We start from the raw sequence: 23,207 nt of genomic DNA on the forward strand, positions 1-23,207 counted from the left end.
CCACTTACCTCGGTGCTCCCCATCCCAGGCCTCCTCCCCACTTGTACCACATGCAGCCAACCTCAGCAACCCCTGCATTCTGTTCCCTTTGCCTAGTGCTTTTCCAGCATCCTCTTTCCTGCCTGCTTTTACCAGGGCATCTCCTATTTCTCAGGTCTACACTACAGAGTACGTCCCATGAGCCCTCCTTGGAGGCCCAGGGTAGATTATATATGTCCACCCAAAACAGGTGCCCCAGTGGCCCATGCTGGGACACATGCACTCACCACATTTACTCTTTCTGCTTGCTTATTCATTAGTCTGCATCGGCCAGCACAGCACACATAGCACAGTATAGCACACACAGCACAACACAGCACACACAGCACACACAGCACAGCACACACGGCACACACGGCACACACAGCACACACAGCACAGCTCATCATGCGTGCAGCCCACAGGAGATACACACTATCAGATCAAAGGATCTTTGACAAAGAAGCTGCATAAAGCAGTCTGCCAGGAGGGAGCTGGGCTATTACTCATGAAGTTCTGTTCTCTGGAGTCCTCGTCTTTGCAACCTCACCAAGAACGAGGAGAAGGACCAGCCCTCTTGTCCGACCTCAGATGGGGCAAGCCAGGACAAGAGGCACGGGGTCTCTCAGGGGGCTCCTGAGTACCAGGGACCACACTCGGCCCATGTGAAAAGCAGTTTCCTTGGCACACACAGAGGCAGCTGCCGCTCCTGGGGTGCCAGCCAAGCAGAGGAACCTGGTAGAATTCTTAGGGTCAACGCTCCAGGAGGAAGGGGCCTGCAAAGGGAGCAGCAAGCTGCCGATGCTCTGTTTGGCAGTCCCCGACGCTGTGCGCGTTAATGCCTTATTATTAGTGTGCATATTTATAACGTGCCCTCCAGTTATTAACGGTGATATAATGCCAACTGAGAAAACCAAGGGACCTCAGAAATATTTACATAGCAGCATAATTAAGGCTAGGAGCTGAGTCACGAAGGGAACCTCCTGACTTTCTGGGAGAGAAAAAATGGGACATTCTGGCTTCAGCCTGCTCTGAGGCTCCCTAAATTGGAGCCAGTCAGAAAACAACTTTGTCTTCACCTTGAACACCCTAGGCCTTCCATGGAAGACCACTCTCCAAGAGACTGGGATGCACACACACACACACACACACACACACACACACACACACACACACAGAGAGAGAGAGCGAGATGAGAGGAGCGAGACCCCGGAGGAGAGAGAGAGAAGGGAGAGACGAGAGAGGATGAGAGAGAGAGAGAGAGAGAGAGAGAACTCTCCCAGACCTCCACAGCAAGCCCTATACACCAGAGCAGATAGAAGTGAGGAGGGCTGAGCAGGACCGTAGGCTCCAACCTGCCCAGCTCTGGAGCCCCTGACCATATCGGCCATCCCCAGAGCAACCTCAACACAGATGCTGAGGGCCCCATAGGCGGGATGGGGGCGGGGGAACTCCCTTCCCTGGTACCTCAACCTCAGGCCTGAGGTTTGCAACAAGGACAGGAAGCTCCTCCTTCCCCCTTCTCGCAGTCTCTTCCTCTACACCCACTGTTTCATCCTCAACCCAGAAGACCAATCAGATCCTAGGGTCCCCACGGGGAGCCTTCACTGGGCCTTTGTCTCAGTGTGTGCACATGTTCATGCATGTGAGTGGATGGCCCTGTGTGTCTAGGGGGTGTGCTTGTTGGCCAGTAGGTACACTTGTGGTGTGCTTGTGGGAAAAAGTGTCTATGTTAGTGTGTGTGTTTGTGTCTATGTAGCGTGTAGGGGGTGTGTCAAGGCCTGAGAACAATCTCGGGTGTCATTCCTTCCAAGCCACCCACCTTGTGTTTTGGAACACGGTTTCTTACTGATTCATTTAGTCTCGCTGGCCAGTGAGTCCCAGAGATCGGCATCTCTACAAGTCACCCCAAAAGTGGGAGTACTGGAGTCACCCCAACAGTGGGAGTACTGGTGCACAGCTCTGCACACGGCCTCTTATGTGGGTTCTGAGAATCAAATTCAGCTCCTTGTGCCTGTACAAGCTCTTCTACCGACTGAGCCATCGCCATAGTCCCCGTGATGTCTTTTCACGACCATCTTTCAAAATAAGAAGGAAGAGAACCAGCTTTAAAAGGGAAGAAGGGAGGCCAGGCGTGGTGGCGCACACCTTTAATCCCAGCACTCGGGAGGCAGAGGCAGGCAGATCTCTGTGAGTTCGAGGCCAGCCTGGTCTGAAAAAAGGGAAGAAGGTGACCTAAAACACATCTTAAATGTAATAAATCTGCAGAGAAATATTATTCAGCCACAAAAAGGATAACACTCTGAGGCCTGCTATGGGACTGACTCCGAAGAGAAAGACCAGCTGTGAGTCCTCGTGCCTGAATGTCCAGAGAGGGGCTGGAGGTAATGGTTCTGGGTGTGTCAGACAAAGGGGTTGGGGAGAAGGTTTTCTCACAGGGTATGAAAACGGTCTCCACTGTGGTACTGACTGTGGGATTCTGTGACTATATAAAATGCACCTGAATTATAACTTAAAGTGAGTGACTTGGGCTGCAGAGGTGGCTCAGCAGGTAAAAATGCCTGCTGCTCTTGTGGAAGATAAGTTCAGTTCCCAGCATCCATGGCAGCCAGCTCACAACTGCCTGTGACTCCAGCCCAGGAATCCAATGCAGCTGCCCTTCATTGGCCCTGACCCCCACCACACACACACACACACACACACTCATACACACACACTCACGCACACACAGACACACACTCACGCGCACACACACACACACACGTGCGAGCACACACACACAAATTAAAAATAAGGAATTTTTATTGTTTGTTTGTTTGTTTGTTTTGAGACAGGGTTTCTCTGTGTAGCCGAGGCTGTCATGCATTTGCTTTGTAGATCTGGCCTTGAACTCACAGAGATCTGGCTGTCTCTGCCTCCCCAAGTGCTGGGATTACAGGCATGCACCACCGCACCTGGCATAAAAAATAATTTTTTGATGGTTTAACCATATGGTCTATGGATTGTACTGTGGTGCAGAGCAGCAAGCATGTTAGGCACCTCTTTGGCAGTCTGTCGTCAAGGTCAGCCTGCAGCAGCCTCCTGAAGCCTTGCCCCTACCCTGTCCACTCTGAGGCTATCCCCCTCTATCCCCACCTGCAGGCCTGAGCCCCAGAAGACACTCAGGACTGGAAACCTACCTTCCGCAGGACATACCGGGCAGTAACTCACACCAGGCCTGAACACCCGGCCTGCAATATGTGTCATCCTGTTGGCTTCTGGAAGGGTGTCTGCTCTGCAGCTAATCCTGCATTCAAGCTCCATCCAGCCTCCATCACTAGCGGATATGCAAATGTAGCTTTTGTCACCAAGACACTAACTCTAATAACCCCCAAAGTGGGAATGTTCCCATAAAACCACTACAGCGGACCCTTGTTTTATTGCCAGCTAAGTTTTCTTTGCTTCTTGTCAGGACTTTCTCCTCTCAGCTGATTAGTGAACGCGCTGCTCCATATTTCTTTTCCTTTGGAGAAACCAGGGCACACAGTCACCAAGCTGCGCCCCAACCCCATCTGCCACCACCACTGCCCAGCTCCCTCCCAGCCAGAGGGACTTGCAAAGCACAGCCACCTTCCCACCAGGTGTGGGAATGCATGGCTCCTGCTCCGCTCAGTGCGCTCCGCAGTCAGGTGGGAATATACGACCAGCCTCATTTATAACAACAGAATGCCTCTGCTCCTCAAGTTAGAACTGGCTGTGTGCCACGCTTGTGCACATGAGTGTGTGTACGCACATACACATGCACGCGCGTGTACATAAAAGTACACACACAAGATACACAAACACATGTAACAGTATGTTTGAACATACGCACACACGGACAAACAAACATGCACATCTAAGCTTACATATACTCACACACAAACACATGTGTAGACACATACATATTAAGGGATGCAAAAGTGCAAGCACATGACCAAATAGAAGCACATATGGTGTACAAACACATACACAAACCTGTAGGCACACGTGTACACTAACACATACACACAAGCCTGCATGCATGCTCACACCCAGAAGCTTACATACAAACCTGTATGCACACATATGCAGACACACACAAGCTTGTGTGCATGCATACACAAACACACATATAAGCTGGAATGCATGCATTCACAGATACACACAAGCTTGTATCCTATAGGCACACAAATACATATGTTGTGTTACTTTTTCCAAAGCGGCTTACACATATACCTCATAAGAAGGGGGTCTTGCCTCATGGCGTCTCGGTATGGAAACTCCTCGTTTTCCTTGCCAGGGCCGTGGATCCAGGGACTAGAGCTCAGGGCAGCTCTCCAAGGTGAGAGCCTCCCTCTCTACACCTCAGGCACCGCCCTGAGCTCCAGAGCAAGGGCTTCAGACCCCTCTAGCACAAAACCGTCCCTCCTTGCCTCCGTCCAGACAACTCCGAGGCACCCACACACAGGACACACAACCTCCTCCTCCCCCACAGGAGGCCTGGGATAGGGGAGGGACACCCATCAGCTCTTCCTCAGAGGCCTCAGCTGAAATGCACAGCTGAAGGATGGTTGAGTGCTGCAGGCTGGCTCAGGGTCTCCGAGGACCACAGGAAGGCCCTCCAGGGGACCACGCGTGACCCAGACACTTGGGAGGCTGAGTCTTGCGCTGGTGCTGCTAGGCTAACATCGGGTAACTCCAGGACCACACAGCAGCCTTAGCCCTCAGTGAAGACCCAGCGTCACAAGAGCCTTGGGCCCTGCTTCCCGCTAAGAGGGCCAAGGAAGCATCCTGTAGCCTCTCTTCTGCCCCGTTAGCCATCAGGCCTAACAAAAGCAGCCTTGCCCACTTGATGGAGAGCTCAGCCCACGCCCAGTCAGGCTTGGGGTGCACCAAAGATCATTCATCCTTTTTCTTCTCTGATAGTAGATGGCCTTATGGGGGGGGCAGGGGGAGCTCCTCTGTGGGCATTTAATGTAAGCACAGCCATTCCCTAAAGAGAAGGCTCATGGGTCACCCCCCCCCCCCAGACCGGCTACCAATCACACTATCACACTGGCTGCTTCAGGGAGGCCCTGTGCAATAAGGAACCTGGGACGGGAGGAGGAAAGAAGCTCAGGAGCATTTGGTCCCTGCGGGAAATGGGGAGGGGTGTGTGTGTGTGCTGGGAGTAGCAGGAGAGCACAGGCATCTTCCACCCCCAGGAGACCCACCTCCAGCAAGGCAGAGTGGCCTTGGTGAAGTGGGCTGAGGCACCACCTGAGAAGGGGCCTGGTGACAGTGTGTGACAGTGGGAAGATGTTACTATTGTGTCCACAGGCCCTGTCTGCAGGTTTCCATGAGGGGGCACCCCATGTGGGAGCTCAGAGCACACTGAACTAAGGCAAAATGTCTTGACAGAAGTGCAAAGGCCAGCAGGTCCTTGTGCTCTGTGAGATGCCCACAGAGCAAGACACCTGGGTGCCCAGGAGGAGGCAGAAGGCAGCCTGGCAGCCAATGCCAAAAAGGGCTGGGTAAGGCAAGGCAGACCACACACCCCCCCCCTTCCTGGCAGCCTCAAAATCGCCCGCAGCAGCTCCCGAGAAGTCGACCTCAACCTTCCCACCCCACCAGGGACAGCCAGTCAGACCCCAGCTCGTTCTGTCCCATGGGTGCCCCCACATGGTGCCAGCATCAAGCATCCAAGTCAAGCTGGCCCAGTGGCATTCATGTCCCTCGGCAGTTGAAAATGAATGGGCTGGGGTCAATCACTGCCCTGAGAATGTTAAAATAACAACAACAACAATAAAAACAACAGAGGCCACAGCCCATGACCATCCCCTTCAGGACATCACCTTCCCCGACTGTGCATCTCAGAGCCCCAGTCACTGGGGCCTCACACTTGCCTCGGCCCTGCAGGCACAGGGTCAGGATGGTTCTGAGGCCTGCAGTTATCTCAGAGCCAGGCAGGCACCCCAGCCCGTAAGCCCACTCAACACCCACTCAGTGCCCTCGTACATTGCAATCAAGACAGTACCGGCTCCTGAAATGGCAAAGGTGTGGCCCATGGAGCGAAGGCAGCCAGCACTTTCGGGAAGCCTGAACTCTGACCCTCCAGTGTGGCCTCAGTCTTCCAGTGTGTTCTCTCGACAAATTACTCTGCACCTCGCAGGAGATTTCCCTTCTTGCTTAGCGGAGCCAGAGCTGTCTCTGTGGCTTGCACAGAGGCCTGAAACTGCAGCTCAGTGCAAGCACACACCCCAACCCTCCCTGAAGTCAGGCAAGTGAAATGAGAATTAATTCCCCTTTCTAGGCACCGCCGCCTACAATGAGAACAAGCTTATCCACAAAGTCTTACACAGATGTTCCCACTCAGTCTGCCTGGGTGTAACCCCCCTTCTCCCACCACCAGCTGCGTGAGAGTGACAGGGTGGCGGGGGGGGGGGGCAGTGGGAGAGGGAACGACACTAACTTCCCTCACCTGCACAATGGGGATGACAGAGCTATTAGATCTTATATGGTCACTACCAGGACTAAGCATGTCACAGATGCGTTATATAAACAGCTTACAGTGAGACTGGCACGATGGCTCAAGAGGAAACCCACAGGGTAGAATGAGAGAACTCACTCCCAAAAGTGGTCCTCAGACCTGTATGTCTGTGCCATGGCATGCTTACACACACACTAATAATAATAATAATAATAATAATAATAATAATAATAATAATAATAATAATAATAATAATAATAGGCTTATAGTTGGCCCTTCATGTGGTTACACCATCTACTCCCAGCTCCATTTGTTCGTGACTGTCTGAGCACCCACAGTGGACCCTGCAGTGCCCAGGCCCAGTGACACAAAGGCCCAGCGGACTTTGCCTGCAGAAGTCCCCATCTGGCGGAGAACAGACTGGTAAACACATAAGTCTGCGTCGGATGCGATAAGACTGTTCGGGGGGTGTTGCGCAGTGCTGCGGAAGCACAGGGGGCGACTGATTAATTTTGCTTCCGAGGCTAGGGAGTCTTCGCAGAGGTGACATTTGAGCTGGACTTTGAAAGACGAGCTCTCCATGGAACTCCAAGAGAGTCAGCCAAGAAATTCAATCCTGCCCTCGCCCCCCCCCCAGAGGAGGGGCAGCTGACCACAGACTCTCCCTGCCCTGAGGACGCCCAGCTGCCCCCAGTGTGGGGGTCCAGCCTCTCTCTCTCGAGACCCGCCCACATTTCCATCATTTTCTCACTGTCTAACCCTGTCCACTCTCGTTGGCTCTCATTTCCAAGCAAATGTCTTTGGCCCCTGTCCCTTGGGGCGACTCGCATTTTCTTCCCCTGATAAAAATGATCACAGCCCCTTCTAGACAGAATCAACCCCTTTAGAGATGTGTCCCGTGTATCTCAGAGACAGGAGCAGAAGTCTAACCAGGACAGGGTTTCATCTCAGCCCTGCCATCAGCTCAAGTGTCCAGGGAGGGTAACATCACTGCTGGGCCTCACTTCCCTCATCTGTACCTTTGGCTAGCCCATTGCATGGGGCTGGGATGGCTCACAGACAGGAACATATTAGCACAGGATCCAGGCAGTGGGCAGCCAAGTGCGGGCACCCTGAAGTAAACACACACCCCTTGCCCAGCTCCCAGGATCCTCTGCTCTGGCCATCACTCCTGAGCTGTTTTATGAGAAACTCGGGAAATCCAGGGCAGCCTGGATTTGAAGCCTGGTTCATCTGTGTTCTGGCTGGACAACTTCCAGTGAGTCTATTAAAGCTCTGAAGGAACAGGGGACCATCTTAGGCCCCGGGGATAAGTGCTAAGATAACGCCTGCCCCACGGATGGCCACCTGCTGCCGATACACATCAGCTCCCGCTGGTACTTCTAACACAGTTGTGTCTGGGGCACCAGACCTCCAGGCTGTGTCCCACTTCCCTGCCCACTGGAGTCTTCACACACAGCACACTAATGGCCCCTGAGAAATACAAGCGTAAACAGTGGTACCCGATGCCAGTGGTTCCTGCAGAGCCCTTCACAGTGTCCCCCTGTCCTGTGGGGGCTAGGCCCAACCCATCCAGTCATCCCACCAACACACACTAATCTCCAGCATTGTCTGAACCGCTCTCTCCTTCCAGAATCCCTGATTTCCCTTGGATCTGTTTCTAATTTTTTTTTTTTTTCAACACAAACAGCACTGAGGGCGAACATGTTTTGGGGACTCTGCAGACTGCGGCTGTTGCTTTTGAATTGTTGGCAGCAAGGACTCCACCAAAATACTCAAGGTCAAGAGACCAGCATGGTTCTAGGCAATGTGTACCTCTTAAAACAGTGACAAATATGTTATTTAATTTTAATGAGCGTTTTTGCATCTCAAATCTAATTACAGCATTATCAAGCCCTGCTTTGAACTGCAGGTGGCTTCTCGTTACGTGTGTGGAGCTGCCACAAGCATTTCTCGTGAATACTAATAACCGCTTGATTTTACTATCTGAAGAAAAAAAAAAAACTTCCAGGGACTTAGAAGGTCTGGCTTTATAAAGCATTTGTGGAGGCTGAGCCACATGGCTATGCAGCTTAATTAAAAAAAATAAATACTGTATGTGGCCACCCTGGAGGGTGACAGCTCAGGAAGTGGCAGAGGGGAAGTGTGGACTCAGGCCGGGCGCAGCAGAGACGCTCCCCGCACAACTCGGAGGCTCTGTCTTACTGCAGTCTTGTTGCATAACATTCAAATCCCCCAATTTGCTTGCAGTTCAGAGAGAATGGTTCCGTCAACAGATTTTCTGGGTGACGGACTTCAGTAATAGGCCCGGAGCTGGAAGTCTCCGGGGATGCGCTCCACAAGCCTGCTGGGTGGACAGGTCCGAGGATGCCTGCAACCCGTCACAGAAGCCATCTGAGACAGCAGCGTGTGGCTGCCTCCTGGCCAGGCTGGATGGGGGAGGGAGGGCAGAAGCAACAACTGATCCCAGGGTTGTGGGTGAGAAGCTCTGCAGCCCTAGGGCAGGGAACACTGCTGAGGCCGGCCGTGGCTCCCTGCCGGTGGGCTGGCGTGATGTCTAGGGTCTTCATGATCTTTACGTAAGCGGACAGTTCTCAGGCGGCATCTACTTGCTGACTGGCACTTTTGTTCAAGAAGGCAGGTCTTAAAGGGCAAGGGCGCCAACTTGTCATCTTTGTTCAGGAAGATCTTAGTGCTGTGTGAAGTACAGGGTACCACAGCTGTCCCTGGGGAGCACCTAAGGAAGGGTTACCAGCGCAGGCTAGGACAGGCTGATGAGGCAGCCGTGGCCTCCTCTCCTCCAGTTCCTGTGCATCACAGTCTAGGTTTTAAACATCTCCGGAGGCCCATTGATTAAAATAAATAAATACGGCATGTGGCCACCCTGCAGGAGACGGCTCTGGGGAGCAAGAGGAGGGCAATGGACTCAGGGCCATGTGGAAGACTTGGTCACTGGCCTTCAGTGTCACCAGCAGGTAGTGGATGCAGTAGGAGCTGGAGCTGCCTGAACAGTTAGGAGTAGTTTGGGTGTGGACACGGGGGTCATAGCGAATCTGCATCCTACTTCTGCCATGAGGTAAGCAGTTCCCCCTAGCACACACTCCTGCTATAATTTCTTACCTCAACCCCAGGCCCAAGAGCGACAGGGCCTAGTGACCATGACTTATGAAGCCATGGGCCAAGTAAACCTCCGCTCCTTCGAGTTGATAGCTCCCAGATGTTCCATCCCAACAACACAGAGCGAACAGAGCTTCCTCAGATCCAAGGCCTTCCTCTGTCCAGGTCAGAGGGCATATGCTCAAGTTGGCCCTAGGTCCTGATTTCCACCTGCCTGTGGTCAACGGGGGGCGGGGCGGGGAGTGCCCTTTGAGGCGTCAGTATCCCCATAGCCAAACCCCGTGAGGCTACATCACATGGCAGTACTGCTTGGCTGAAATCTGAGCATGACTCAAGGGCAGCTTGTGTACTACAAGCAGAGGCCACAATGCTTGGAGGTGCCGGAGGACTGCTAGGGGTGACGCTTGGTAACCCAAGCATTGAGAGTACTGCTCTTTAGACAGCATGGTAGTAGCCTTGGGGGAGCCAGCTGTTCTCACAAGAGCCAATGCCATGCTGTTTGGATTTTGAACCTCCAACTTTTTAAGGTAGCCAGCCTTGAGCATTTTGTCACATCAGTAGAAAACTGATTAATATACATGGCGAAGGGGACTTGGGGTCACTAGTGCAATGAAGACCCCCCCCTAATCAGTTGGCCTTGAAATGGGAAAGCTATCCAACTGTACCCGATGTGGTATCATGAATCCTTAAAAAGAGAAGAGAAATAAGGGGCCGAAAAGAGGCCAGAGAGCACGCCATGAAAGGGATTTGGCCTGCTGTCGCCAGCTTCAAAGGTAGAGGATACGGCCATGAGGCAAAAGAAGTAGGCAACTCTGAATGCTGGAAAAGGCCGAGGAAGGAATCTTCCTCAGAGTCCAGAAACCCAGCCATGCAGTCGCCACGATTCTGGCCCACTGAGGCTCCTGTGGCGTTCTGGCTTCAGAACCACGATCTAAATGTGTTGTCTTAACCCGTGAAGTACGAGGCAAGCCCATGGCAACAGGAAGAAACGCCTGGGGTCAGGGTTCCTGTGGGCCCCTGCTGAGCACTGACCTGGAGGCTCGGACCACCGACCACGTGGACCACCGACCACGTTGCAAGCCACATTTTTTAACTGACTGCCCATTCTCAACCTTCTTCTTTGGTGTGGGGTCTGAAAGCTTTGTTTTCAAACTCGCCAGCACTGAAAAGAGCCTCCATTACCCCCTAATGCCTGAGCTCTACCGCTTTACATAGCTCAGGCCCACACCCAAGGTGCCCAGACCACAGATTTTGCTCTTAAACCCAAGAACTGCACAGGTTGGGGCTAGAGAGATAGTTCAGTGGTTAAGACAAAGGATGCTGAGTCCCTTTCACAGTATCCATATCAGGCAGCTCACAGTGGCCTGGACCTCCAGTCCTATGGAATCTGATGCCCTCTACTGGCCTCTGTGCATACTGCACTTACAGGCACAGACACATACACACATGCTTACACACATATATACACATGTGCATGCACACACACACACACACACACACACTTTAAAAATGAAAAGAAGAATGGTAATGCTTGCCAGGCCCCCAGGAGGACTGCAGCAGCACACCTAGGCCTCTGCAAAGGCTGCACCTGCCTGGATACTATTAACCAACAAGTTCTTCTTAGGATGTGGCCCTAGGAGGACTCTGGGCATGTGAAGGCCTACAGCTTTCCTGCTGTTAGCCTGTCCCACAAAATCTCTGACCCCCCCAACAAATGACAGGGTAGTTAATGAACCAATCCTGAATAATATTCCCCCCCTTAAAAAAATAGAACAGGGGTTCATGGCAAAAAGCAATGGCGTTTCCTTCTTCGCTGGGCCATCCTGAGTGCTGTCTCCCTCCCCTCAGTCCACTAAGTCTGGTTATCTTGCACAGCATGGTCACACAGGTACTGTTGCCTCCGACAAGTTCACTGAAAGAGAATTTATGGCCTAATTGTGCAGCTGTTGCCTTCTGGGATGGTTTTCAGAGGTGTCCCACAGTCACAGCTGTAATTTAGTCATGTTTTCACCTCACAACTATACTGTGACCACTCTTGTCAGCAGCAATCGGTAGACATGAGCATGAGGAGGGCCAGCCATGGAGCCAAGGAACCTAGAACAACCCATTCTGTGACCCCCCCCCCCACAGAGCTCTCCAGAAGGCCCACTCAGACCCATCCTACCTCTGAAACTGACTGTGAACTTCAAGCTGGTAGAGGTCAAGTGGAGTGAGGTCTGCCTCCTGAACTCCTCCAGGGACTGCGGGGTGCAGTGGTGTCTGGGTAGGTTTGAACTCAGATAGCAAAGTAGACACTGACTGCTCTTCTGTGCAGTGGGAAGTGAGCTTTAGCTCCCAAATGAGACTCTGCTGTAGCACCTTCTCACACAGAACATACTGGAAATACTGCTGTGGAGGAGGCCTGGACCTGGCTTTCCCATACTCACCTCCCCCTCCTGCCTAGAGGGCTGCCGGTTTGCACAGGACATACAGGAGAGAGTCCTCTGGGTGGCTGCCTCTCCTGCCGCTGGTGTGGTGCAGGGCCACAGTACAGGACTGTGGTACAAGACAGAGTCTGATGGTCTGAGAGACAAACCCTCATGGAAATGGCTGCCCTGACCCACGGATAGCACAGTGAAGACCTCCATGACCCAGTCAGAGCTTACGCAGCCATGAATTCCTTGCGCACTATGAATAAGGTGCCAGGAGAATAATGAACAAATAAGACAGAAATGTGGCCCCAGCAAGGTCTTGGAGAAACCTGTTCTACCTGCCAACCGCAGAGAGAACAGAGTCCGGGACGTGCACGCGTGTGCTAAGCCCCGGGTGCTCTGATGTCCCATTTACAGAGACAGTAAGTCATGAGAGTATGGGCCGCACCTCCTCGACACTGCCACACTGGAGGCTAGGATGCCACACTTCTAACTGACCCTAGAGAGGGAACAAACACCCTACCATACGCTGCTGTCAGTGACAGTGCCCTCCCTGCCTTGCGTGGGCCTGACTTGGAGCCGCTACAGCCTGACTTGTTGAGGGCCAGGAGTCTTCAACCCCATGGCAGAGGAGTGACGAGGACAGGGTGGAGGGAGGAGATGGGGCAGACGCTGACCCAGGGTCTCCAGCCACCCAGCCTAAGATCTGGGATCCCCAACCCCCCGCCCTGACTCATCTGAAAACCAGCAGCCAAGAGTAGTGGGAGGAGACTAGAGGGAGGATGGGTGCTGGAGGAAGACTCACTTCCAGATCACCCGAGCTGCAGAGCAAGATGTAAGGACCAGAGACAACAATCAATAAACTCGGAGCTTTCCTAACAGAACAGTGAGCCTGAGCAGAAGGGAAATCGAAATGCTGACCTGGAAATCGGGCTTGCATGCTAAGAAAGGTCAGGGTGCTCCTGAGAAGGGGGGTTGCAGGGACCAAGAGGAAGCCCATCTTGATGAAGGGAGGAGGAGGGAAGCAGGTAGCTGAAGAGACCCAGCCAGCACCAGGCACGCTCAGAAATATGTTCCCAAGACTGGCGTGGAGAGGCACACTCGCAGTCCCAGCATTCAGGAGGCTGCCACAAGTTTGAGGCCAACCTGAGCTAGGCAGCAAGCTCTTTTTTTTTTTTTTTTTTTTAAATTAATTTATTCTTGTTACATCTCAATGGCTATCCCATCCCTTGTGTCCTCCCATTCTTCCCTCCCTCCCCTTTTCCCCTTATTCCCCTCCCCTATGACTGTTCCTGAGGGGGATTACCTCCCCCTGTATATGCTCATAGGGTATCAAGTCTCTTCTCGGTAAAGCAGCAAGCTCTTGTCTCAAAAAGAAAAAAAAAATTATTTTAAGGGGATCTGGTGAGATGGTTCAGAGGGTGAGCATGTGTGCCACACAGACACGAAGACCCTAGCGTGAGTTCCCACACCTACACAGTGTGGCTGGGAGGAGGGACCGGAACAGGAAGATCGCTAAGTTTCCCAGGCAGTGTAGACAAAGAGGGTGAGACTCTAGGTTCAGTGAGAGGCCTGTGTCTCAGAAGAATGGGGGCAGGGTAATAAAACAGGCCGCAGGATGCCCTCCTCTGGCCTCTACACACATGTGCCACGGGCACATGCAGCTATATCCACACACAGACGTGCACAGAGACACCAAAGCTAGAAGGAAAGAAAAAGAAGATTAATTGGATCAGGAAACCTGCTCCGACGATAGGGCAGGTGCGCGTGTGAACTCACAGGGGCTGTGAGAGCGCACACAGACCCGCGGAAGCTCAGGCCGGACAAAACCCCAGTGTGGAGAAAGGAGGTGGGCAGTGCCCCACACCCAGCCAAGGACCCTTTGGCAACTGGTAGCTTAAGTGAAAGGGAGGGGCTACTTGCTTTAAGGGTGTGGCCTCTGGAAGTCAACTGAGCTCCAGGGCACCAAGATTATGTGGGAGGCACAAACTGGAGGGAGAACACAAAGTTGGGTGGGGAGGGAGGAGAGGTGGGTCTTAGAAGAAATGGGGGAGGGGCAAATATGATCAAATACATGGAATGAAATTCTCAAGGAAATAATAAAGGTATTTTAGAAGAATGCATCTCTACTTGACCTTCACACACACACACACACACACACACACACACACACAAAGACAAAAAGAGAAATAAACAATAAAGTGCAGTTTGCTCTGCACTGCCCCCACACCTGCTGTGGGGAGGATGGTTCATGGCCCCTTGAGTCACCACCCAGGCTACTCCAAGCTCAGCTGGTCTCTTTTGTGACCTCAGGCAAAAGAATTACCCTCACCAGTAGAGCCCACACACCCCTCAGTACTGTGTAGCAGACAAGCCTGGCCCCAGCCTGGCAACTGCCCTTGAATGGGAGCCCTTCTCTCTTGTCTCCAAAGCCAAACTGAGTCAAGATCAGACAAAACAATGAGAGGCTGAGGGGTGGCCGGACAGACCCATTTTAGGGCTTCGGGATGAAACGTTTTCCTTGTCTACATCCAGACTTGGGCTTTCTCGGTGGGAGAGCCCGAGCCTACCCTGAGCACTAAGCATCCTTCTGAGTGCCTCCTGGAAAAGTGAACCCCTTCAAGCCCACAGAGGTCTGGGAACTGAGTCCCCACACAGCACCGGGCACTTCCGCTTACAGCTCATCCCCCTCATCAGTAACACACTGGCCAGTCAAGACCCATCCAGGGGTGACACAGTCAGAAAACCATGACGTGGGAGCTGCCTTCAGACTGGTGTTCAGGGGAGTACACGCTTCCAGGAGAAAAAGCAGACAAGTCCCTTGGTCTGTGCGGAAGCCTGAAGATGGCACGGCTCTAAGACAGGGCCTGTGCCTCCTCCGTGGACCTGGCCTTTCCGGCGCTGCCCTGGAGGTCAGCAACATCGGAACCCTGTGGGAATGCAAAAATGGGCTTGGTGCCTGAAGGACCATGGCTTCTCTGTGGAAGCTAGCTTGTAACTTCACGGCTTTCACACCATTGCTGCAGTCTTATGTCTGCTTAATGCTCGGCCATTTTATATGGAATTGTGTGCTGTGTGTCCCAAAAAGATGATTTTTTAAAAGGAAAAACTGGACTGAACCTTACATTATTTTTGAAAGCTCCCCCCACCCCAAGCAAACAAGTACAGTGACTTCCACACCCTTGAATTATAGCATCCCTCGATCAGAGCAGACTCTGGGCAGGGACACAAGAAAAGCAGAGTCCTTAGCACTCCGGAGGCAGAGGCAGGCGATCTCTCTCTCTCTCTCTCTCTCTCTCTCTCTCTCTCTCTCTCTCTCTCTCTCTCTCTCTCTTTCTTTTTTTTTTGTAAATATATTTTATTAATTTATTCATATTACATCTCAGTTGTAGGCGGATCTCTTGAGTTCAAGGTCAGTGTGATCTACAGAGCAAGTTCCAGCACAGCCAAGGCTGCACAGAGAAACCCTATCTCAAAAAAAGGGGTCAAGGGATATATGGGAAATCCCAGAGCAGGTCCCCAAGCCGAAAGCACACCTGGGTATGGTGGAAAAAGCCAGAGTGGCAGCAGGGCCTGTGTAAAGGAACACTACTCACCACGGTCCCACACCAGCTCTGATCTCTGGGGTTCCTCTGTGCCCTCCAGACCCCCACCCAGGCCACGGTAGCCAGGAACACACATGGGAGTGAGCACCTTCTCATTTCTAGATTCTTTGCTCTCGATCAGGCTGGGCTGGGATCCAGGGGCAGGAACCACAGCTAACTCCCACAGGAAGCTGTGAAGGCAGCCGCCGGGAGAGCATGGCGGGGCAGCCGCAGGGTAGGCTGTTAGGCAAACATTCACAACCGTGTTTGCAAAGGGTGTTTAATGACTGGAGAAATGTTCACAATATGTTGTCAAATGAAAAAGTAAGCTAGAAAAAAAAAATACAATCTTGGAGTTACTGAATACAGCAAAATACATGCTCGCCTCAATGTTCGGCAAAGGGCTAGAGGAGGGAAGACGTCACCAGCCTCCAGGTGGGCAGACCTGGGGAGTGCCACTGCCCCCTTAATGCTTTTTTGTATGCTTCAAACGCGTGCCACAGAGAATACTTTTACTATTGCAACTGATTGTGTATAATATATTACTTAAACAATATTTCTTCCCAAAGAACATTCATTATTTTACCCAATTTGGTGCCAGAAACATCCAAACAATCTGCAATGATTTAAAGGTGAAATAGTCCCCGAGGGCCACATGTTAACAGTTTGGTCCCCAGCTGATGGGGACCGGATTGTGGGAGCTCTGACTTAATTGATGGGTTCATGCAGCGATGGACTCATGACAGGGGCTAGGAGGCGGGACTTTGTTGAAGGAGCCAGGCCATAGGGTCTGCTGTGCTTTGAGTGACAGCTGCCCTCATAGGCTCACGCATTCGCATACTTGGTCCCTAGTTGGCGAAGCTGTTTAGGGAGGCTTTTGACGTGTGGCCTTGTTGAAAGAGGTATGTCGCTGGAGATGGACTTTAAGGTTTCTAATCCCAGTGCTCCAGAGGTAGAGGCAGGTGGATCTCTGTGAGTTTGAGGCCAGCCTGGTCTACAGAGCAAGTTCTACACAGTCAAGACTACACAAAGAAACTCCGACACCATGTGTGCCGCCATGCCCCCGCCATGGACTAACACTCTGAAACTGTAAGCAAGCTCCTAATTAAATGTCTTCTATTGCAGGATAGTTGATCCCATTGCAAATCCCAAGAGTGTGAACTGGAAAAAAACTGTTTCTTGTTGTGGTGTGGCTCAGCCCTAAAACACACCTTTAACCCAAGAGCTTTCTGTAAGCAAGAGCTAAATAAAGCTAACCATAGGTCATAGGTCAAGAGGCGGAGCAAGCACCCAGTTGACAGGGAGTGAACATAAGTGAACACAGGAAGGAGAGATGGTGAGGGTATTCACACCTGTAACCCCAGCACTCGGGAGGCAGAGGCAGGCGGCTCGCTGTGAGTTTGAGGCCAGCCTGGTCTACAAAGCGAGTCCAGGACAGCCAAGGCTACACAGAGAGACCTTGAAAAACCTATTTTAAAAAATACAGCATGGAAAAAGGAAGAGCTTTTTCTTTCTAGGACATCTGCTGAAGGAGGAAGGTCAGCTGAGTGCTCTCTCTGCCTCTCTGAGTTTAGCAGGCTCTCACCCCAGCATCTGGCTCCGAAGGTCTTTATTGGTAAAATCAAATACTTGGGTTTTGGTTGTTTGGTTTTTTTAAAAGATTTATTTATTTATTATTACGTACAGTGCTCTGCTTGCATGTACACCTGCAGGCCAGAAGAGGACATCAGATCACATTATAGATGGTTGTGAGCCACCATGTGTGTCTGGGAATTGAACTCAGGACCTCTGGAAGAGGAGTCAGTGCCTTTATCCTCTGAGCCATCTCTCCAGCCCTTGGGTTTTGGTTTTAAAACAGCAGCTTTCGTTTATAAGTTGCCTTGCTCATGGAATCTCTTCATAGCAATAGGCCAGTGAGTGACTGACAGGGGGATGTGTCTTGTCTCCGAGCATCTGTTTGCTCCTTGGCCACCGTGAGGTAAGCAGCTTCTTCAATGAGCTTCCTCTGACTCGTGTGCTCTACCTCACCTCAGGCCAAATGCCACAGAACCGGCCCACCATGAACTGAAATCTCTGAAACTAGAAACCAAAATAAATCCTCCCCCACCTTCTTAGATATTTTGTCGCAGAAACAAAAGGCTGGCTAAGACAAAACCCAATATTGGTTTTTTGGCGGGGGGGGGGGGTGCTTAAAATACATATACATGTCACTATAGATGTACTAACTTCCAGTATGGCCATTGAGACAGCAAGCTGGCAGGACGGATCTGTCAGACAGAGACGGAATGGGTGGGGGATGGGAGCTGGGGGTGTGGCTCAAGGAATCAAGGGGGAAATGTCCCTAGATGTAGATCATGAATACATGGCCTCAGACTCATCTGGCACCTCACAGTTTGCATAGCAAATCTCACAACCACACTCCATGTGACTAATACTTTGATTGCGTTTGTCAGTCCCACCCATGCCTCATAGTCACCCAGCACATCTGCGTGGCTCACCTCACAGCCACGCAACCCTGAACAGTTCACTTGATATGCCCTCTAGTTACACTGTACTTGACAGCTTACACTGCACACCCCACTTAAAAGTTTGGGTTCATCGCTCGGCTGCGCTGCACTCAGCAGCCCCGCCCACACCTCACAGTCACCGCCAGATGATGGCATGTGTGGCAAGCCAGGCAGCTGCACCTACACCTGACAGTGTGCTTGGAGACTCGGCCTAGACACAGCATATCCAAGCCTGGCCTCTCTTTTGCAACCATGGCAGGGAAAGATAAAAGTGCCTGCGGCTAGGACAGGCACAGAAGGCTCTGCAGCCTCAGATCACACCGAGGGGCTCCAGGAGGTGCTATCTGAACAGGTCTGCACCAGCCTGCTGCTTCCCAGACATGTCTCCTTAGGCACCATGCCACTCCAGAACCTAACCTAACCCCATATTAAAGATAAGAAAATACTGGTCTCTGGCTCTTTCAATGGGAACTTACTATGTCCAAGGTAGAACATGCCAGGCTCCTCACTTGCAAACACTGTCCCTCCCACCCATCCCTCAAACAGTTTGTTCCCCGTGAGATGGGGCATAGTTGACAAAGGACAGAAAGGGGATGGCTAAGACACAGAGAGGCTAAACTGCTCCACTGAAGCCATCTATTCAGGATATGTCAATCTATGACTCAGCAGCATAATGAATAGATCCCACCTGACCTAGAAATCACACCTGCAGAGCCCCTGACCTCGACCTCACACCTGAAGATCCCCCTGAACTCGACCCCACACCTGAAGATCCCTCAGACATAGATTCCCACACCTGCATGACCACCAGACCTAGATCCCACACCTGCAGATTCCCCCTTGACCTAGATCCCACACCTGCAGGTTCCCCCTTGACCTAGATCCCACACCTGCAGGTTCCCCCTTGACCTAGATCCCACACCTGCAGGTTTCCCCCTTGACCTAGATCCCACACCTGCAGGTTTCCCCCTTGACCTAGATCCCACACCTGCAGGTTTCCCCCCTTGACCTAGATCCCGCACCTGCAGGTTTCCCCCTTGACCTAGATCCCACACCTGCAGGTTCCCCCTTGACCTAGATCCAATACCTGCAGATTCCCCCTTGACCTAGATCCAACACCTGGAGTTCAAGTAGGCAGATGTATACTCCTAGTTGTCCTGTGATTCGCTGCCCTCCCCACCACCTCCACTTGATCTCAGAAAGTGGGGGAACACACATTCCCTCCTCCAGACCTTTCTCTGGGTCCTGCAGGGAGTGAGAAACCACTCCTGCCACTTGAAGTATCGGGGAACAGGGGATCTGTCCCATGCTTACTTTCAGATGCAGCCTTGGAAGGAAGTTGGCAGCAAAGGTGCCTAGGATCCTTTCCTCCCCACTCCACATTCCAACACTCTCATCCCAGAATGCCAAACAGTAACCCAAGCTGTAATTTATACTTATGACTAAAGAACACCCCAGTTGAGATAGGAAATTCTAAGCACACTCAATGAGGGATGACTTAGGGAACATGCACAGGGCCCTGGGTTCCATCCCAGCACTGCTGAGTACATAGGAAGGAAAGAAGGAAGGAAGGAGGAAAGGAAAGAAGGAAGGAAATGGTGATAGATACATACAAACACAGATTATAGATACATAAATAGAAAGATAGATCGATAGACAGACGGAAGCACAGCCTTATTAGCCCAGGCTCTTCTTAGCAGTAGTTTTACATGCAAGAGCATGTGCAGTGGCTTGAAAGTGAACAGCCCCACCCCTGCTCAATGTCACCACCCTGTGCTTGTCCTTCTTTCACCGGCCCCTGCCCCTGGACAGATAAAGCCCCTGCTCAGTACCCAAGAGGCCCCGTGGATAGCTGAGCTGAGAGCCAGTTAGCAGACAGAAACAGATCCATCTGTGCTTGGGCATCACGAGGCGTGCATGGGGCCTGGAGTTGGCCCTGTGCGGGTCCCCGTCTGGTTCTGTTCTAACTGCGCTGCTGGCCTGGGAGCCACCACGCATTGGCATCTCAGGCTCTCCCTTCCCTGTCACTGGGGAGTAACAACATCCCAAAGCTAGTGTGGAAATGAAGAGAAACAAGACTGCGTCTCAAACACACAAAACAAGTCCCCTGGGGTCACACTGAGAAGTTCCTGTGGGTCTGCCTGCCACACCCAAGTTCTACTCTGTTCTACCTCTTTCTGTGGGTGGCCTGCCTTTCTGCAGACATCAGCACTGTCAACTCTACCCTGCCTCTAGGGAGAACTGTCACTGTTGGGCAAATACTGGCTCTGGGGTGAAATATGAGGAGGCCAGCATTGGCTTCCCAGAATTCTCAGCACAGCATCATCTATGACATGTGTGAAGCAGGGCCACCCTACCCCTGTCCGTCTGTCCCAGGTATCAGAGGAGGCTGTGGTTCTCCTGTGGGATCTGGCCCAACCCTACCATTGTTGAAACCTCAGACATTCAAGGACCCTTGGCCACTGGCCACGCCTCCTCTTGGCCCACACCATTTCTCCTGGAACCTCCAGGCACTGGGGCTGAAGTACAAACCATTTGTCCTGTTTCAATGGCTCGTAGGCCCCAAGGGCAGCGTCTTGGGGTGGATCAGTCACAGTCACAAGGACTGGATTAGCTGGACTTAGAAGAAAAGATGGGGGTTGGTGTAGGCGGGGCTCTTGCTTCACCAGGCGGGCCCCCTTCTCGGAGTCTCCCTGGAAGATTATCCCACTCCCAAAGGAGCAACAACATGCAGAGACACCTCAGAGAGCAAGGGCACCTGCCAGCGTGGCCTTCTGGGAAGGGCTGTTTTTGTGTTTACTTATCCCTTTAAGGGATTTCCTTAATTGCCTCTGGGCTTGAGGTGTGAAGAAAACAGGTAGCGGGCTTAGGGGTCACACGCTGGACCTGAAGGGAGATCCTTTTGTTCATGAGCCCGTGCATAGAGCACTTAACTTGGCCTCTCTGCTAGTCACTGGCGAATGAGGATTAGTGGGGCACTACTCAGGCTGTCAGTGCAGTGTCTAGGCGTCGTCCACCACTTGCCACCCAGCCTCTCCCAGTGCCAGCTCCTTATCAACACACCAGGGACATCGAGGACCTGACAGGGTGACTGAGGGAACCCACGCTGGAATCTTCACATAGTGGACTGATCCCTAGAACCCAGCAGAAGAGGGCTGAGGCCTGCGTTGTCTTGGAGTGGGAGAGGCTGAGGAGACTACTCCATGGTTAAGTCTACTTACTGCTCCTGCAGAGGACGCGTGTCATGCCCTGAGTGCAGCACCCAAATCAGGCTACTGCAACTTGACATGCCAAGGTGGCTTGATATCCATAGAAGACCTCCCTTTTTCTGAGCCTCTTCTGAGGAAAAGGGAGGACAGGAGGACGGCAGGGAGGTGAGGTGAGAGGGAGGGACTGGGAGGAGAGCAGAGAGGGGAAGCTATGATATGGGTGTAAAATTAATTAATTAAAATTTAAGCTCGCCGCCAGATTGCCGCCATCATGGACACGAGCCGCGTGCAGCCCATAAAGCTGGCTAGGGTAACCAAAGTGCTGGGCAGGACCGGTTCGCAGGGACAGTGCACGCAGGTGCGTGTGGAATTTATGGATGACACCAGCCGCTCTCTCATCCAAAAACGTCAAAGGCCCCGTTCGAGAGGGTGATGTGCTCACCCTATTGGAGTCAGAAAGAGAGACTCAAAGGTTGCACTGACCCTGCTGCTGGGTCCTAGATATCCACCACTTAACCCATGGAATGACCTGCAACTGTTAAATAAAGCATTTGTATTTAAAAAAAAAAAAAAAATTTAAAAGGCAGCCAGGTCTGGTGGCACATGCCTTTGTCCTAGCACTCAGGAGTCAGAGACAGGTAGATTGTTGTGAGTTTGAGACCAACCTGGTCTACAAAGTGAGTCTAGAACAGCCAAGGCTACACAGAGAAACCCTGTCTCGAAAAACAAACAAACAAAAATAAAAAATAAAGTAAAAAGGCAGCTCATAACCGCCTGTAACTCTACTCCATGAGATTCATCACCCAACTCCAAAGGTGCTCATACATGCATGCACACACACATGTTCACACACTCACACACATGTTCACACACACTCACACACATGTACAAAGAGAGAGAGAGAGAGTCCTCAGCAGAGGAAGAAGGCATTCCAACAGACTGCCTGCAGATGACACAGAACCCTCACACAACCTGCTCGGCATCCCAGGCCTCTCAGTTAAGCCACCTGTAAGACAAGGACACAAGGACAGGTATTCAGATGGCACGAAGGTCACCATATATTCATCTGTCCCTTCTTTTAACACTGTAGTATCACAAGCTCACCTCGGGCGATAGGACAAAAAAGCAGGCACACAGACAGGAAAGGATAATTAGATAATCTTACACACAGAAAATCCCAAGGAATCCACAAAAACACGATTAAATTAATAAGTTCAGCAAGATCGCCAGATAGAGCATCAGTGGGCAAAACCCAACGGCATCTCTGTACATTTGCAGGAACAACGCTAAAGACAAAATTAAGAAAATAACTCCATTTACAACAGTTCTGAAAGGACAAAACGCTTTGAAATTTCTGGCAAAAGAAGTAAAAAGTTAAACTCCCAAAACCACACATCATGGGAGAAATTCAGGTGCTCAAGATATGGAAAGGCACCCCACGTTCATGTGTCAAGAGATGACAGCGTTCTTCCTGATGGTCTCTAAACACGACACAATCCTTATCAAAATCCCAGCTGGCCTCTCTGCAGAAATGGCTGCTTCTAAAACCTGTAGGGAAATATAGCAGCGCCAGGGCAGCCAAGAAAACCAAGAAAGCAAAACAAAAGACTCAGATTTCCTAATTTCAAGACTTCCTCCCGGGCTGTAATAGTCAAGGCAGCATGGCTCTCAGGAGGGAGGGTGTGGAGAGCTTGGACAGAGAGTTTGCAAACAATCCCTCGAAGTTATGGTCAACTGACCTATAGAGCAGGTGCCAGGTAAGCCAAGGGATGACTGGTGCTGGGATGTGGAGGCGTGGACAGTGGAGATGCACCCCTCCATCACAGCGCACACAAATGTTACCTCTACAGATCAAAGGCCTAAAGCTAAGAGCTGAAACCGTAAGCTCTGAG

General features: G+C 51.7%; 1 protein-coding gene and 1 pseudogene across 12 annotated transcripts in view; one reads left to right on the forward strand and one right to left on the reverse strand.

Annotated features, from left to right (window-relative positions):
* The window catches only part of Camta1 (calmodulin binding transcription activator 1), an 850,861-nt gene that overhangs the window by 693,172 nt on the left and 134,482 nt on the right, over positions 1 to 23,207 (reverse strand). The gene's annotated exons all lie outside the window — the stretch shown is intronic.
* LOC127211617 (40S ribosomal protein S28-like) lies at positions 21,576 to 21,812 on the forward strand (annotated as a pseudogene).

The sequence above is a fragment of the Acomys russatus genome, chromosome 29, assembly GCF_903995435.1.
Source record: "Acomys russatus chromosome 29, mAcoRus1.1, whole genome shotgun sequence".
NCBI classification, from domain to species: domain Eukaryota; kingdom Metazoa; phylum Chordata; class Mammalia; order Rodentia; family Muridae; genus Acomys; species Acomys russatus.